This window comes from Dasypus novemcinctus, chromosome 29 (genome assembly GCF_030445035.2).
Source record: "Dasypus novemcinctus isolate mDasNov1 chromosome 29, mDasNov1.1.hap2, whole genome shotgun sequence".
In the NCBI taxonomy this organism is placed as follows: Eukaryota; Metazoa; Chordata; class Mammalia; order Cingulata; family Dasypodidae; genus Dasypus; species Dasypus novemcinctus.
In genome coordinates this window covers 15,739,014-15,754,499 of record NC_080701.1, presented here as the reverse complement: position 1 = coordinate 15,754,499, position 15,486 = coordinate 15,739,014, and positions in this window count along the sequence as shown.

Below are 15,486 nucleotides of genomic sequence, written 5' to 3'. Positions count from 1 at the left end.
TGAAAACCAAAAAAATAAAAAAATAAAAAATAAATAAATATTTTTTTTTTAAAAAAGCATTAAAAAAATCCTACTTAAGGTGGGTTTATACCCACAGAAATGGATTATACTTAAAAGCATGTTTTTCTGGGGTACATACAGCTTCAAACCACCATACTCCATACTCTGGATCCCCAAAAGACATGTTTTTTTTTCCATATGCAAATACATTCATTCTATCACAATATCCCAAAACCCTTTAGTTATTTCAGTAACAATGCTAAGTACAAAGTCTCATCAAAATTGGTTATGGGTGTGGTCTGTCCTGGGGCACAATTCCCCCCAGTCTGTGTGTCTGCTGTCTTTGCCTAAAAAATGTCTTTGGTCCCGATCTCAGCTTCCATGATCTGTTTCTGAAATGATTTTTCCTTCAATCTTTCCATTTTCTGTCCCTTTCAATACGGGCTGGCAGCGGTTCCATTCAAACCAATTTCACAAAAAACTTGTCAGTTTTGCATGTATTATACATTAGACAATTGGACATTCCACAGATCCTTCCTGGACAATTGCACTTCCAATCCTGACTTGCACTGAAATGTCTGACTGGATCCATGTTTAGTTAAACCCTCACATGGAACTCTATTATCTGGGGATTCATTTTCTGGAAACTCAGAATTTTCCAAACCACCAATTTTTGGTTTCTTGGTGTCCTGGAGTTCAGTTCTCAGCTTATCCCTTTACTATCAAATTTTACTATAAGCTGCAAGGACTAAAAGGCTGTTCTTTCCACATTTAGCTTGGAAATCTCTTCAGTTAAATATCTTAGCTCATCACTCTCAAATACTGCCTTCCATCTACATCAGAACTCAATTTTGCCAAGTTCTATGCCACTTTAAAACAAGGATCATCTTTCTTCTAATTTCCAATAACCCATTCATCATTTCTGTCTAACCACTCATTGGAAGTACTTACAGTGTACAACAGTCTCTTCAAAGCAATCTAGGCCTTTTCTGTCAAAGAGCTCACAATTCTCCCCACCTCTCACCATTAATCAATTCCAAAGCCATTTCCACATTTTTGGTATTTGCAATAGCAGCACCCCACTCATGGTATCAAAGCTGTATTAGTCAGAATTATCTAGGAGAAGAGAACCAACAGGAGAGATCTGTGTGTATTATGGGATTTTTAAATAAGAATTATCTCACATGACTGTGGGGATACACAAGGCCAAATTCTGTAGGGCGGGCTGTAAGCTGGGAACTCTGAAGAAGGTTTTCAATGAATTGCCCAGGAGAAGCTGGCTAGCTGAAGTAGAGATGGAAATTCTCTCTTCTGACTGCTAAAACCATTACTTCTCCTTTTAAAGACTTTAACTGATTGTATGAGACTTCTCTCATTGTTGAAGGCAGACTCCTCAGTTGATCGTAGATGTCATCATCTATAAATGCAGCCAGCTTACTGAGGATTTAAGGCCATGAAATGTCTTCATAGTAACAATCAGGCCAGTGCTTGCATGACCGAAAACTGGACACCAGAACCTGGCCAAGTTGACATATGAACTTAACCATCACAGCAACCAAGTGGCTAAAAAATAAATCCTTTGTTCTTGCAGAACATTTCATTAATGGTGAACGTGACAGTTTGAATTAGGTGAACCAAAAAAACCCAAAACCATTCCTGTGAATGTGAAATCCTTTGATTGCATTAGATTTGGTTAAGGAGTTTTGATTAGATCACAATTAGATTGCTTTTGATTGGACTATGTTAGTGAGGCATGACTCAGGTTGGGTTTCTGCCCTCTTGCTGGGTCTTATACAAACAGAGACACATAGAAAAAGGACCTCGACCATTTTGACCTGCCATGTAAGAGAGAACTCAAGGATTTGCTAGCACCTAAAGCTGAGACATGAAGCCCTCAAGCAGCTGGGCCAATGGAGCAGCTCGAGGCTGGAGAGACAAGCTGTATGCCTGATCACCCACAGCTGGGTCCAGGAAGAAAGCAGAGCAGCTGGGTCTGAGAGAGGAGGCTGGGAAAGAGACAAGCTGAATGCCTGATTGCCTGCAGTTGAGCTCCTGGAGATGATGAGTCTCGAGGGGAAGGCAGGGACTTCGGCAGAGACAGGCTGCCCTCTTGACTCCCCACATGGCAGGATGCCACCATCACCAGTAGCTGACCTTAGGGAGAAAATGTCTCTGATGGTTCCTTGATTTGAATATTTTTGGACATTTTTGCAGAATTGGAACTGGGAGGTTATACCCCTAATGAATTTCCCATTATGAAAGCCAACCCATTTCTGGTACTTCACATCTGCAGCCTTTGACAAACTAAGGCAGGGAATCACAGAGAAACAAGAATGTGGAGCATCCTCAATGAGCTAAGGAGCCACTTTCACACAGCCAGGAGGAGAAGAAACTCTTTTCTATATTTCTCCAATCTCTTCTAACGTGTCTCCTTATTGCCTATTCTGAATTCTCATCCTATCATGCCTGTTAAGCAGCAATAAGTAGGCACCCTAAACTCACACTTAGCAGCTCCATCTGGAGTTGTGTCTCCATCACCCACCCTTTGGACATGCTGGGGGATAGGAAAATGAGTCATAACAATAGGTTCTTGATATGTGCCAGGCTTTGTGTGAAGCACTTTATGTGTGTATCACATTTAGGTGTCATAACTTCCTGGGGGAGGAGATACTATTTTTCTTATATTACATCCTAATAAACTGAGGCTTAGGTTATTTAGCTGCCCTGAGGTGACACAGTCAATCCGAGGCAGATTGGAGCTAAGTGGCCAGGGCCATTCAATGCCTGAGCTTGAGCTAAGCTCTGCTGCCCGTCCATAGGGCCACAAGGCAAGTGTGGCCACCACATCGCCAAATGAGAATACGCACACCTTTGTTCTTTATTACAAACATGCTGCCTTTAGTTTTAAATCCCCCTCTCCATGTCCCTAAAACCAGTACCCAATCATTCACATGGGTGACTTCTAAGCTATTTGCTGCCCAAAGTGTTTATGTTGAAGAGGTGTGGCCTTGAGTAAGACACCTCAACTGTTCACATTTAGAAAATGGGGACACCTGCCTTACAGAGATCTTTTCTATTTTATATGTGATATTGTATGAGAAAATCACTTCATAAACTAAACACTGAAGTGCGAAATATTATTTTTATCACCATGTGGACAAACCTGGAAGCATATGTGTTATGAAACATTTTACAGTGAAAGCCAAGCATTTGGTAAGGAAATCTTTCCTAAAACCATCCGGTTCCCCCCCCGAGCTTTGTTCCTGATTACTATGTCTATTTGTTTATGCACTGTTAACCTTTACATAAGAGTGCTCTGTGCCCCGCAACTTATGTGAACCTCTGGGGTTGTGTATAATTGAACTGAGAGTGGATTTCAATAGACTACGAGCAATAAGATTTTGTGTTTCTTGGTTTAAAGACTGTTCTACATGGGTGAATATTAATGTCTTTCAAGTGAAAAACTGCTAATTGACTAGCAGGGAATTAGTTTGGTCTTATTTTTCACCAAGACCTAACTCCTCTAGCTGCCTTATTGTGCTCTTAGTCTGGCATAGATCACTGCATTAAAATAAACATATACCTCTTACTATGTGAAGTGCTTTAGCCCAGCAATTTTAAATAAAATCCTTGTCGTTTTAAAAGTTCAAGAACTCTTTAGGTCCCAGGAAGGATTTGTGGATCATATTCTAAAAAGGTGAAACAGGAGCCATTTATTAAACGTCATTATTAACAAAACAATTTTTGATGAGTATTTAGATCTACTGAGCAAAAAGTGGGCTGGTTTAACTCAAAAAGACTATAACTGAATGTCGCCAGGGAAAACAGGGAGGTTGAGAAATCACAGCTCCCCTTATCTCCAGATCTTTCCAGGTTCCTGTGCCTAAGCACAAATAAGAAGTGACAGTTTACTCTTAAACAGAACACACCTATGTTTCTTAGTCTAGCCCCGAAGTTGTGCTTATGGGGAAAAGAAGAGCTGAGTCAGGGACTAGTGGTGCTTTCTGAGACTCTCAGCGTTCAGCCCACCCATGGGACCTGATTTTCAAAAGAGGTGCCTGCCTAGCTTCTCAGCTTTCTTTAGTTGGATCTATGCATGCAGATGTTCTCTGTGGTATTAGTTATACCTCAGCTTCCAGCAAATTCAGCCGAGTTTCCGTGTGGATCGTTGCCTGAATGAAGAGTGTAATTGAGTCAACTCATCATCCCTGAAGCAGTTTGATATGGTTATGAATTCCAAAAATAGATATTGGATTATGTTTGTAATCTGACCTATTACTAGGCATGACTGAGTTATGATTAGGGCTTTGATTGGGTCATGTCATTAGGGTGTTGAGTCCCCACCCCTTGGTGTGTGGGGACTCACAGATAAAAGGCATGGCAAAGGACAGAGTTGGAGCTTTTGATGCAAGGGTTTCTGATGTTGGAGTTTTGATGTTGGAGTTTGATGCTGAAGTCTTAAGCTGGAGCCCCAGGGAAAGTGACAGAGCCATTCACCTGATAGTCTACAGCTGACCTTGTGGAGAGAGGCAAAGCCTAGAGAGCTTCATAGTCTACAGCTGACCTGGTTGAGGAAAGAGAGGAGCTGAGCCCAGAGGAACTCAGGAAGCCTGAACCCTCACAGACATCAGCAGCCATCTTGCTCCAATATGTGGAAATAGACTCTAGTGAGGGAAGTAACTTATGCTTTATGGCCTGGTAACTATATGCTCTTACAAATAAATACCCTTTATAACGCCCAGCAGATTTCTGGTGTTTTGCATCAGCACCCCTTTGGCTGACTAATACAATCCCCAAAGCTTTCTGTGCTCCTGATGCCATGGACCTGATGGACTATACCAAGCCCAGAATTATTTTGATAACTGCATCAGTCCCCTGAGCCTGAGTACTCAGCATTGCACCTGTAAACCCTGCTCTTGCCCCCCTCACATGTCTACTTTTTCATACCTATTTAATACGCACTATCGGCTGGAGTAAGCTGCCCTAACCGGGTTCCCTGATCCCACTCTGGCCCTTCTACAGTCTCTTTTTCACTCATCAGCTAGAGTGATCCTTCAAAAAACAGAAATCTAATAAAGTTACTTCCCTGCTCTCAATCCTCCAGGGATTCCCATCACACTTTAGAAAAAAAGCCACAGTCCACTTGGTCTTGTAAGCTCTGGCCTGGGCTAAGTTTCTGATAAGGTAATACCACCTGGCTTACTCTTCTCGAAGTGACCCCAAGCCCATGGACTTGCTGTTTACTCTGCTTAGAACTGTTTCCCCCAGGAACTCACAGGCCTTACTCCCTCACTTCCTTTGGGCCTTTACTTCACCATCACTCTATAGCTGCCTTTCTTGGCCACTCTCTCTCAAACAGCTCCCTTTCTCCCTGTATTCTCTTATCCTGGGTTAATTTTCTTCGTAGCACTCATCACTGCCTGACTTTGCTTTGTATATGCATAGGTTAATCTATTTAATATCTCCCCAACTAGAATGTTAGCTCCGTGAGATCAAGGATCTTGTCTCTTATCTTATATTGCCAGTGCCTGATCACAGTGAATATTTGTTGAATGAACAATGAATGAATGAATGAAACAGTGCTCCAGCTACTGGGGGCTCTAAAGTGGAGAGCAGATGGTCAAGTGTCCAGGCAGCTATAGAAGTGACTGCTGGTTACAACCCCTTGTACAATTTGTTTGGTCCCCCACATTTGACCTAGCATGAGTCACCCTTAGTGTTTTGGGAGACTGAGGAGTAGGAATATTATCCCTTTCTACAGTTGCTTGCAGTTTTGTTTTTTCATAATAAACTTTATTTTTAAAGAAGTTTTAGATTACAGAAAAGTTACATAAAAATTATAAGGGATTCCTATATTCCCTACCTCCTCCCCCATCTTCCCCTATTAATAACATCTTACATTAGTGTGGTGCATTTGTTACAATTGATGAATAAATATTGAAGCATTGCTGCTAACCAAGGTCTATAGTTCACACTGTGGTTTACACTTAATTCCTAAAAATGGCCCATGTTCCACCTATTCTTCCCTCTCCCTCCCCTCAAAACCTCTGGTGACCACTATCTTTTATCAGTGTTACGTGTTCTTCCATTACTACAATATTAACATGTCTACTTTGGTCCATGGTTGCCTTCCCCCCTTACGGTTGTTCAATCCTCAACCTTGAGGATTTGGGGAAGGCGCTGTCTTGCCTGACTTTGTTCAGTTTACACCTTCCATTTGGATCTCTGCTTTTCAACTTGGGTTTCAAAGAATTAAAATCAGAGCCTGTCCCTTACACCCTTTTGACAAAGGCTGATCCAGTTGTTTACGGAGGGTGGGGTGCAGCTATCACCACTCTAGTCTGATAGGAGGAGCCGCTGGTCACTTTACTGAATGTTTTTCAAGGAGGGGCAGGAAAGGTGTATCCACTGTTTTCTGCTTTAGTGGTCAGTGCTCCATAATATGTTTGTCTCTTCTCCTGCCTTGAATCCTTGAAGGGCAGGCATTTTATTTAACTCACATCTTAGCCTTGGCTTTGACATTCCCCTCCCAGGCCCAAGTGACCCTTCACCTGCAGCTGGTCTACTTTTCCATACCTATTTAATACCCCAGAGCTCTTCGTGTGATAAGAGTCACTATCACCTAGAACAATCTGCCCGAACAGATTGTGTTCTGATTGTGTTCTGATTGTGTGACCAGAACAGTTGTGATGACCTGTCCACCTCCTCAGGGGTCACTTTAACTTAATTTGGGTTGTGTCATTGGACCGGAGCCTGGGAGTCCTCACTGAGATCCAAGCTCAAATCCAGTCCAGATGCATTTGCATTTGTAAAGCAGATGACACACATATGTCTGCATGTTTCTTTTTTTTCTTTCTTTTATTGGTAGCTTTTCTTCCACCATTAAAGCCAGAATCGACATTGGGATACACTTCTCAGGTGCTTATAAAATGTAATGAGGTGAGTTGTAAGCTCCATAAATTGGAAGTTCATACAATTTCATTCGTAAACATAAAGGTTGTCAGGACTTACTTTTTGTCAAACTGGGACTGTTTCCTAGCGGAAAAGATGTCTCAGGTGAGGATGAGAGGTGGGAAGATGGGAGATAGCAAGGCGGTGAGGTGAGAAAACCAGGTAGGCCTGGGCAACTGCCATTGGCTCAGTGGAGCTGGAGTAAAGATGGGGCAGGTTTTGTGGGGAGACTTGAGATAAGAGACCAGGGACCAGATCATCAGACCTGACAATCAGTTATATTCTGAAGGCATCAGAGAGCAAATGAAGTATTTTAAGCAAAGGGAAACATGATTATTTTTAGATTTTGAAAATATCATTCTCACTACAGAGTGGACCATGAACCAGAAAGTAGAAATCTACAGGTGAGTAGGAAAAGATAGAGGAAGCTTGACTAAGGGTATGCAAATGACAGTGGGAAAAAATATAACTTGAAACAAATTGGAGCATATAGAAATGTTGCAAGTATAGTAAAAAGAACATTTTTCCCTCTTAAGTTGTTCATCTGATATTTCGACTTCCTCGAATACTTCAGGGTGTATTTCCTATAAACAAGTACTTTTTCTTTTATTACCATAAAACACTTGTCTACATCGTGCTCCCAGATCCTCTCAGTTGACAAGGATATGCATACATGTATATTAATCTATATTTATTTTTCTCTATATCTAAATCTATTGAAAATCCTGAGTTCTCACCTGTATTTCCAATTCTAATCCAACACCTCAGGGGTCAGTCTAACCCTTTCCTCTTCCATCCTGGTAATTCTTGCTGTTCTCATCCTGCTCAGCCTCTGACGCCCCATATCTGGCCATCCTCCTACATCCATGCCCTCCTCATCCCACTTGGCCTGTGACACCCTGGGCCACTGCAGCTGCCAGCCGCTCCCATATAATGATGTTGATACATACCTTTCTTAGCCCCATCTACTGGTTTTTGAACTGAATATTCAGGAAGGGAAGTATATTAGTCAGGGTCCTCTAGAGGAAAAGAAACAACTGGAAATGTCTGCATATATTATAAGATCTTTATAAGAGTTGTCATACAGTTGTGGGAATGCACAAGTCCAAATTCCGCAGGGTAGAGACTGCAGGCTGGGAACTATGATGAAGGTCCTTGATGAATTCCCCAGGAGAAGCTGGCTGGCTGAAACAGAGATGGAAATTCTCTCTTTTGACAGCTGATATCATCAGGTCTCCTTTTAAAGTCTGCAATTGATTGGACAAGACTTCTCTCATTGTTGAAGGCAATCTCCTCGGTTGAGATATAATCAGTCATAGATGCAATCTTGAGTCTTCAAAAGCCATTCCGCCATTCTATCAACTCAGCTGCTTCAAGATGATGCGGAACATTCATTCCAGTCTTCAGAGAGGGTGGAACATATTCCCCAGGGATTGTGGAGAGTCTTGCCACCGCCCCAGTATTCTAAGATGGTTGAGCTGTGCCCCAGGTATTATGGAGAGAGAGTCTGGCCATCACCCCTCTGCTCGAAGACGGTAGAGCTTTCACCCCTATTTTCATGGCTGCTGTGCAAGTACTTGGCAGGATTGGGCTGCTGTTCTTTCATGCCTGGAGGATAAAACAGAATTCCATAGATGACTCTAGACTGAAACCTATTTGAATATGCCCTGCAGGGTTTTATAATTGTTTGGGATTCATGCCCCCCCCCCCTCCTTTTATACCAGAAGCAGTTAACTTGTTCTCTAGGTTTCCAGAACTGAGGGGAATTGTGCCCCAGGTCAGACCACACCTATAACTGATTTTGATGAGACTTTGTACTTAGTATTGTTACTGAAATCACTTAAGACTTTGGGGTTATTGTGATAGAATGAATGTATTTGCATATGAAAAGAACATGCCTTTTGGGGGTCCAGAGGGTAGAGTATGGTGGTTTGAAATTGTATGTACTCCAGAAAAACATATAAGACATTTTGAGGAGATTCCTTCAGTTAAGGTGTGACCCACCTCTCAGAATAGGTCTTACTCCTATTACTGAAGTCCTTTATAAATGGAATGAATACAGAGAGAGAAAGAAAAGCCATGAAATAAAAAAGCTGAAATCAATGAAATGGCAGAAGAGCCTAGGATCATTGGCAACTGGTCTTTGGGAAAAATGCATCGTCTTGATGTTGATGTGGGCTATGGGTGGGAGGCTCGTTGTCTCTTCTGAGATAACCTTAACCTAAGCTGCCTGTCCTGATGATGAGAGGCTGCGGTCCTGCCCTTGGTGACCATGGTAACAATTCCAGTCCTGGAGAAACAGTTTAGCAATGCAAACTCTATAAACTTTAAATATTCAGGGAAAATGCAAACCAAATGTGCTAAAAGCTTATCTAGAATGTATGAAGTCCATACTAAAAGCTTACCTAGGATGTGGAAGATATATGCTAATTCAAACCTATTGAGCACTGAAACAAAGAACGATTTAGCCCTTCCTCTGTATAAAAGGAACTCAAAATTCTTGTTGGGGGCTTGGGTTTGAAACAGAAAGCTCCCGAGTCCGGCCATCCATCAATAAACCATTTTTCCTTCTCAAAATCATTCCTGAGTCCTGGCCTTTCTATATGCAAATACTTGAACCTCTCTCAATTCTATAACATCTTGATTTGTGCATTTTTTCTGCCTCAAAACTTCAAGCTAATACATTCCCATTGTTTAACCAGAACCATTTCATGGTACTCTTTCCAGCATCCTAGGAAACTAAAACAAGAAGGAAAGGGAAAGGAGGAGAAGGGTATAAAACAATGGGGAGAGGAAGAAGAAATAAATAGATCTGAGACCCTGAGATGCCAGAATACACAGACTCGGTGATTGCTCTGACGTGGGGGTAAAGGAGGAGGAGTAAGAGACGATGCTCAGGCACGATTTAGGTAGAGACCATAGAACAGGAACAAGCTTGGGGAATCTGTAGGGATGGGATGGAAATGATGGAACCAGAACTCATGGGAAAAATCTGGATTAGAATGCTGTTTTGGGATTCATCAATTCACGGGTTATTTAATATATAATATTTAAAGACAGAGAAGTTGATGGAATTTCCCATGTAATATATAAGTAAATTCAAAGAGAATAATTCCTAGAAAAGAAGTTTGTAGGACACTCTAATTTAAGAGATTGGTAGAGAATAGGAGTCCACTATGACAGAAGCAGCAGCTTGGAAAGAGTCATGGACCCCCAGGTAAGGGGGTGTTTGAGGAACAAAGTCAATTGAGTCAAGTACTGCTAACAGTTCAAGTAAGATAAGGACAATAACATACCTCCTGGATTCAGCAATAGCTGGTTAGTGACTTTGAATGTAGTTTCAGTAGATGAGAGTGGTGGTGGTGGGCAGTCAATTGAAAAGAGAATGCTATCTTAGAAAGTTGCAGAAAGTAAGTGCAGAAATTTTTCTAAGATGCCTGTGAAGCAGAAGAGAAAAAACTTGGACTCCAAGTGGTTGGGGAACAGATAGCCAAGGTTGATGAGAAAGAATCATGCAAGTGTAAATATTGATGGTTGATGCTGAAGACACAGGGCAGAGGGGAAATGAATATTGAAGGTCTCTCATGAGACAATATGGCAGTCATTGTCATACTTAAAGAACAAATGTCTCCTGGAAAATGTTTAAGAATTCACAATTATTTGATGTCAAATATAGATTTTCTGATTATGAAGGTAGGACTGAAGCTCAGGACTCTGTACATAGTCCAAGCCTAGATGATAATGATGCTGGTGTTTCACAGATGATACTTCTAAGAAAAATAGAAGGAAAGTAGATCTAGAGAACAATGGAGGGTTTTGCTGACAGGAAAAGGAGTATTTTATACCTTATGTATTAGTCAGGGTTCTCTAGGGACTCAGAATCAACAAGCGATATCTGTCAATAGTAAGAGATTTTATAAGAGTCACCCATGTGACCGTGGGATGCACAAGTCCAGGTTCCACCGGCAGGCTGCAACCAGGGGCTCTGACGAAAGTCCAGTGAAGGTCCTGAATGAGTTTCTGGGAGACGTTGGCTGGGAAATTCTTCCTAAATGCTGGAATCACTTCCCCTTTTAAGTAAGGTGGCATCCAACTGATTGGATAAAGTGACACCCATTCCCCATGGCTATCTTCCTGATTGATGTAACTGTAATCAGCTATCTATGCAGTAAATCACTGGTGACTAAAGTCCATAAGTGCCCTTGTACTTCAATTAGCCCAGTACTTGCTTGACCAAACAACTGGGCACAATTGCCTGCTGAGTTTACACATTAACTTAACCATCACACCTTATAATAATATAGCCTGTACATGAATTCAAACTTATCTAATTCTGTATACAAGAGTGCCTAGTTTCTAGAAAGCCAATTAAGTAATATAGGCTTTAAATACTCAGAAAGGATATAGAATGAATGTGTATTCAAAGTTACATCCAGATGGAATGTGGGCGATATGTTAATTGAAGCTTACCTGGAGGGTGGGCGATATGTTAATTCAAGTTTACCTGGAATGTGGGCGATATGCTAATTCAAGCTTACCTGGAATGTGGGCGATATGCTAATTCAAGCTTAGCTGGTATTCAAACAAATGGCTAAACCCTAAAAAACTAACCAAGAAAGTGTTTTTGACCCCTAAACTTCTCTTGGCCCCACCACGTGTGTCTCTTGTATACAAATAACCTAAAACCTCTATGGAGGCTCAACTTTTTGGACAGGAGTCCACCCAGCCCGGCTGGTCTTAATAAATCTTCCTTCTAGAGATTCCTGAGTCCCAGCCTTCAATATGCAATCACTGAATCCTCTTTGCTTCCCCTACAATAACAGGGGCAGGAGCAGGTACATGTGCGGAGATAGAAACTTTAAGGATTCTTGACTGGTGTGCTCTATTTTCCCTATGAGATAGGTGGTGAATCTATCCCTTAAGTGAGGAGTCAGTGGTGGGATCAAGAAATTTGAAGAGAGTTGCAAAGATTTGGCAAACAACTATGATGGAGACTATAAGACAGTATGGACGAGTAAAATTTCTTAGGAGTATCAAGAACCCAGTTGAGGTTTGTAGATCATGAATTTATAGTAGCACCAATCTGCATTGTTTTGTCTCCAACTGAGCCCAGCAGCTTTGTGAGAGCATGGAGAAAATGGTCAGTTGAGTTGATTCAGGGCTTGTGTTTTGTGAGGTGTGAAAGATAGAAACATAATGAAGAAAAATGCTATGTTAGTGCCAAGAAAATTGGTGTGATGATATCCAAAATGAACAAGAAAAGAAGTAAAGGAAGGAGGATTCTAATGGAGCAAAGGGAGATGAGCCAAGGGACCAGAGAGGTCAGCAAAGCTCAGTTTAGGTGGAGTAATAAATAAAGAGATGGAAGGAGAGAGCTTTGTGGTCTGTGAGGGAATATTTGAATGGAAGATTTCAGAGCTTCAACAGTTCTGTGTGAAGCCAAATTGTGTAGGATGTGGTTATGGGAGTGTAATAATAGAATTGAGGTGAAGATCACTGGAGAGGAAACAGATCGAGTAACGTAGGAGCCTGGCCTTTGATGTGTTCTCTACAATAGCTTTACATGTCTGGCACGGAAGAAAGAGAAATGTACGCAAATTATGCATACATGGGTCTTTTTACACTGAATGTGCATTTAATTCAATGCATTACTTCTGTAGGGGAAGCATCTGCATATTCAGTGTGACCGCTAATTACAGAAAAACGTTGTCACCTCATATATCCCAGAAACCAGGTAACTTAGGTTACCTTACTCTGCTTATAAGGTAAGTACAGCTTTCAAGGTACTAATTAGCAGATTATTCTTTTCCTTATGGTAAGCATCTTGAAAGTACTCGATGTCAGTGTTTTTTAATAAATGTATTCTTCAGACCTTCTGCATCAGAATCACTTGGGTGCAATAGTTAAAAATGCATGCTCCTGGGGTCAACCCAAGACCTATTAATAAAGTTGGGTAGATTTGGGCTAGAATCTGTACTTAACAAGTTCTTCTGAAGATTTTTTAAAGATTTATTTTTTTCTCCCACTCCCCCCCCAAGTTGTCTTCTCTCTGTGTCCATTCGCTGTGTGTTCTTCTGTGACCACTTCTATCCTTATCAGCGGCACCAGGAACCTGTGTTTCGTTTTGTTGCATCATCTTGTTGATGTTAGCTCTCTGTGTGTGTGGTACCATTCCTGGGCAGACTGCACTTTCTTTCGCACTGGGTGGCTCTCCTTATGGGGTGCACTTCTTGTGTGTGGGGCTCCCCCAAGTGGGGGACACCCCTGTGTGGCACAGCACTCCTTGCACGCATCAGCACTGTGCATGGGCCAGCTCCACATGGGTCAAGGAGGCCCGGGGTTTGAACCGTGGACTTCCCATGTGATAGGCGGACACCCTAACCACTGGGCCAAGTCTGCTTCCCTCTTCTGAAGATTTGTACATGCTCACTGCACATATTCATACACACAGACATGTATTTGTGCTTGCTAGATGTAGGACCTTCTCAGTCTGTTTGGGCGTGGGGTTCATATACAGACCCACATTCTTTCAAAGGCTCAAGGAAGCACACGTTCCCCCTAGCAACTCTAGCTCCCTCTCTTACATAAACATGAATACAGAAAATACAGAGAACAATACAGTGACATCCTGTTTATTACTTCTAGGGATACAGAATATTTCCCAGGGATTTTAGGAATATATTTCTACAGCTTTTATCTTTGATTTGCAGAGCTAGATTCTATGATATATACGTTGTGTGAGCACAGAATCTTTGAACTCTAAAATTAACTATCACCTTTACAGATTTTTTTAAAAAATGAAAGGGTATATTAGTCAAGAGTGAACCAGCAGAAGAGGATTTAGCAAATGTCAAAAAAAAAAAAAAAAAAAAAAGTAAAAAGAGCCAACCCTACAGAGTCCTTTAAGAAACCAAGCGATCTAATTAACATTTTTATCTTTGACATTTTCTGACTGCCTTAATATGTCCCTGGGGCTATTTTGTTGTTTAACCGTTAAAAATAAAAATCCAATATTCCCTCTCACCCTCATTTTTATAGTTCAGTTAATCCCACACAGTTCATGTGCCTCATGGATTTACATTGTTAATGTCACTTAAGGAAGGCAATTCAAGGATGCTTACAACATTTTGGTCTGTTTAGTTTAATGCTGCAAAGATCTGAGATAAAAGTCCTGGTTATTCTGCTCCAATAGCAAACTCAATAAATTTTTTTCCCTCGGGGTTAATGTGTTCTCTTTCTTCGGTCTTTCTTCCTCTTTTCTCTTCATATTTAGTCCTAGGCTTCATTTCCTAGTCTGCATTCGAATGTGTCCTTTGACATCTCTCAGTGTCTCAATAATACACTTGAGAGTTCTCTGGTTCCTCTGCCCCTTCCCTTTTTAGAAAGGATTCATAGAAAAACCCTGCGAAGATATTTTAGCAAGTTTATAGTTTGAAGCTGGTTTAGCCTTTTAGAGCAAGTAGTGGTGTCATATTAAAAAGAAGGTGAAAGAAATAAAATGCTAAATATGCTACATTTTGTTTCATTTTATCCTCACCAACATTTATGCAGTTGGGATTATGAGTCCTCTTTTTACAGATTAAGAAATACGTGAGGCTCCAAGAGGTGAAGTAATTCATCCAAAGACTCCTTTTCTCATCAAGTATCCCCCAAACTGCTTATGTTTACAATATCTGTATATTTCTTAGCTCCTTTATTATATTATATGTATATCCAAAAAATCTCAGAGCCTTAAAAAAACAAATCTCCCCTTGACTACTTTTCTGTATCATTTTTCTTTACAGCTGGCTTCTTTTATTTTTAAAGTTATTTTATTTTATTTATTTATTTATCCCCACCCCCTCATCATTTGCACTTCCTGTGTCTCTTTGTCTTCCTTATTTCTTTGGGAGGCCCTGGAAACCGAACCAGGGGTCTCTCATGTGGTAGGTGGGAGCCCAATCGCTTGAGGCACATCCACTTCCTAACACAGTCAGCTCCTTAAAGGAACAGTTTACAGTCTTTGTTTCTGCTTCTCCACTTCTCCTAATTCACTCTTCACCTCCAGCAATCAACCCATCCTTCCACCTGCGTTAGTGCAGAACTGTCAGCCACTTTGTGGCTCTCATCTTGCAGCATTCAGTGCTGACCAAGCTCTCACTCTCAGGCATGGCTCACTACTAGTGTTATTATCTGATTAGGAGAGTAATTCAAGAAGTTTAGGAGAGGGCAGGTGCACAGGAAACCCTCATTAAATGTTCAATATTGTTGTTGTATAGCTGTTGTTGCTATTTCTAGGCTTCTGTTAACACAATAATCATGCTCTCTCCCCACATTCCATACTATACATTCTCACTATCTTTTACTAATTATTTTCCCCCCATTACTGATCTAGCTTCAGGCAAGAGGGGTCCCTGCTCTGAGCCTAGTCCTTTCTAAGAATCAGTTTTATTGAGGTGTACTATACATAAATTAAAATTCATTAATTTCCAGGTGTACAACTTGATAAAGTTTGACTGGTGTTTAGAGTCATGCAACACCACTGAAATCATGACA